Genomic DNA, 3396 nt, shown 5'->3' with positions numbered 1-3396 from the left:
ATTAGATCGAGTAAGAGATTTGTAATGTAATAAGATTGGACTGATTAATTTCCAGGATGGGTGTCCCTTAACTCATGATGCAGGACGGTGTAACGCTTGAAACTAGGTGGTCGTGAAATCAGTAGCGATGAAATGGACAATTGTAAGACGTTGTTAAATGGTGAATCTGGCAACAAGAAGCGTACCTGATCTCAGCAGCATCGTCGACCTCAGTAAAGCGTAAGGCGGTGAGTTTGGCGCGTGGTTGCCGGGCTGGCAAGCGGTCTCGGAGAAGGATGCAGCGTCAGCGGCCTTGTGGACACCAGTCTGGCGCTTCTGTATTGCGATGGACAGGTGGCAGCTTGGCAGTGGGTCAGTAACAAGGTGCGCTGGAGCGCAGGTCGTGAGCTCAAGACCACTTGGAGAGGCCTAGAGACCACGTGAAGTCACCTTGGAAGTGGCTCCTCTTGTTAGTTCCAGCTTGAGCCTCCAAATCATCAGGACTAACAGTGGCTCGTAAATCAGTAGCTATCGGAGGAAGTGGCTAGATGTAAGAGGTGCTGGTTGGCCCACATAGATCTTTCGCCTGGTGTGGAGTACGTCTCACTGCCGGCAGCAGTCGAAGACAAGAATACTACTAGCTCGGAGTGGAGAGTATTTATAGTTAACTGCGCTCGCGTCTCAGTAGCTCTGTTATGATCACTAACGGTGAATAAGTAAGCTATTGTACGTGCAAAGACGTCACCTGCCTTCGCGTACCTGCCTGTTCAGATAAGCGAGATAAGCGTAGCTCATGATGTGTTTCACTCTAGCTAAGATGAACAGGTGCCAGTAATTCTTAAGTTATGCATTTTAGGCCCCATATTTACTGGGAATTTTTCTCTTGTTTTGGTCAATACTTCCTAGACCCAAAATACGGAAAGCAAAGACCTTGTAGTAGAAGAGCTCTGTTTCATAGTACAGAAGATGAAATAGCGTTCATACCTCTTAAGGTATGTATTTTAGAGCCGATATTTCTATACATTTGTTTCTTATTTCTGTATAAGTAACCTCTCCGTAAATTTCGTCGGTGTTGGAATTGCAACATTGCGAAGATGGCACGCAACAAACGTCAAAAGTGACAGAAAGTGTACTACATGAGTGGATAAGCAAGTGATTAGTGTTTTAGTTGGCAGAAGAGCCAACACCGTTTTACTAGAGGAGGCCGAAATGCACGCGTTTTAGCTCACGCAGGCTGGCGTGAGGAGGGAAGAACTGTACTGACGTGAGGTCTGAAACATGACAAGGAATTAGAATTCAGAAAGCGGACTAAGTAGTTTGATACTTAACTTTAATCCATTAATGATGAACGTCGCTGTTGACGGTACATGATTCACAATATTGTCTGTTCGGAATTCATTCTAATTACTGAATATGGCGCCTTGCTAGGTCGTAGCAAATGACATAGCTGAAGGCTATACTAAAGTGTCGTCTCTGCAAATGAGAGCGTATTTAGTCAGTGAACCATCGCTGGCAAAGTCGGCTGTAGAACTGGAGCGAGTGCTAAGGAGCCTCTCCAGACTAGACCTGCCGTGTGGCGGCGCTCGGTCTGCAATCACTGATAGTGGCGACACGCGGGTCCGACGTATACTAACGAACCGCGGCCGATTTAAAGGCTACCACCTAGTGTGGTGTCTGTCGGTGACACCACAATTAGCATATCAGCGCAGCCACACGAAGCTGGAAGTAGCAACACCATGAACTTTCCGTATATGAAGAAAGATAACGCGCATCTTTCTCATTCAGAAATCGTTGGTTGTTTGTCTGAAGAAATGTGTTGGGTCAGAAGTAGAGATGTCCACTAGCGCGAGTCGACAGCAGAAGCATCGTGATGTATCGAAAACGCGGTTTATCGTTCTGTGATACTATTGCAGATAAGCCCGTTTCCTGAGTCAAGGCAGCTGACGGGGCTGTCTGATACTGCATGGTCGAGGCGAACATTTTCTGTCCTCCTGGGCCTTAGACATATGGGGCGATTGAGATCCTGCATGTCGTCGAGTACGATCCTCCTGAACCCACGAATTCTATATTCACTTAACAGTCATGGGGTCCCGAATAATATCACGTGTCAGATTAAAAATATTCAGCAAGTACAGTTTTGAAGATTTTTAAACTTATATCTGCAACTTAACTTCAAATGGGTTCAAATTGCTCTGAGCACTATGCGACTTAACCTCTGAGGTCATCAGTCGCCTTGAACTTAACGGCTTTTGTCAACACGTGGCCACCGCACTGAATACGAATGGCGCACACATTATAAATTCGGGACATTATGACAACATACAATTCGAAGGAAAAATCCACCAATCTTTTTCTTTTCACTATCTTATTTATTCCGATAAATTCTCTAACCCAAACACACAAATTCTATAACCCACAACAATAACACATGAGAAATTCCGCCCAGTGGGCATGGCTTTACAATGGTGAATCTCTATATTATGGTCTCGTAATTATTTTAACGCTACAGTGCACTTTCTGGATAGGATGGTGGATCTTTTATTATACCTCACACTTCGACTCTCACAATCATCATCACTAAACTTTCCTCCAGACCGAGCGGTACCGAAGGAACAAGCATAGCCCACTAATCTTTTGAAACTACCTCGCTACTCTCCCATGCAAACCACACATACCCAAATTACGTGACATACACCACACTACAATAGGAAATACTACACAGAGAATGGTCACAACATTATCACTTTCAGCTTTCCCACTTCAATTAATATTTATCCCAGTTTCACACGACACTGCCCCACTTCGTAATTCTACTTTCCTACTATGAACTCTGGAGATATATGCACGTCTTCCTGTGCAATGCAAGCCAAGTGGCGTTGCTGGATAGACGGCCGACTCACCTTGATTCTCTCTCAGAGTTTAAATCTAGCGTCACACGGAATCATATCACGCAAAGTAACATTAAGAACATATTCATCACACACGCGAGTCCTCAACTGATACCATGGACGAGTACTTCTCTTTATCCTTTGTCTCATACACAGACTGAGACTCACACAGTACTCACCACGTGGAAGTACTCGTCTCTAATTTCGAGTCCTGCACACGCCATTTCTTAAATATTTCAACTTATGGTACACACGCTATTTCTTAAATATTTCAACTTATTGTACACACGCTAGTAATTCAGCTTAACTTAAGCACACGGAAGCATTTCAACTTATTGCTACACGTGGTTTCATTGTGACCGTTGGTCACTTCCGAAGATTACTACAATCCCATTAATATTACCTGCCTGACATTTAATTCTCCCCACAACAGTTCCTGAAATAGAGAAATTATTATTTCAAACTACTCTTAAATATTCCACATGCATACCATGTCTCCACTCTTTCGTCATTACAGAGCACAACTAAA

The sequence above is a fragment of the Schistocerca americana genome, chromosome 4 (genome assembly GCF_021461395.2).
Source record: "Schistocerca americana isolate TAMUIC-IGC-003095 chromosome 4, iqSchAmer2.1, whole genome shotgun sequence".
In the NCBI taxonomy this organism is placed as follows: Eukaryota; Metazoa; Arthropoda; class Insecta; order Orthoptera; family Acrididae; genus Schistocerca; species Schistocerca americana.
This window is presented reverse-complemented; position numbering follows the sequence as displayed.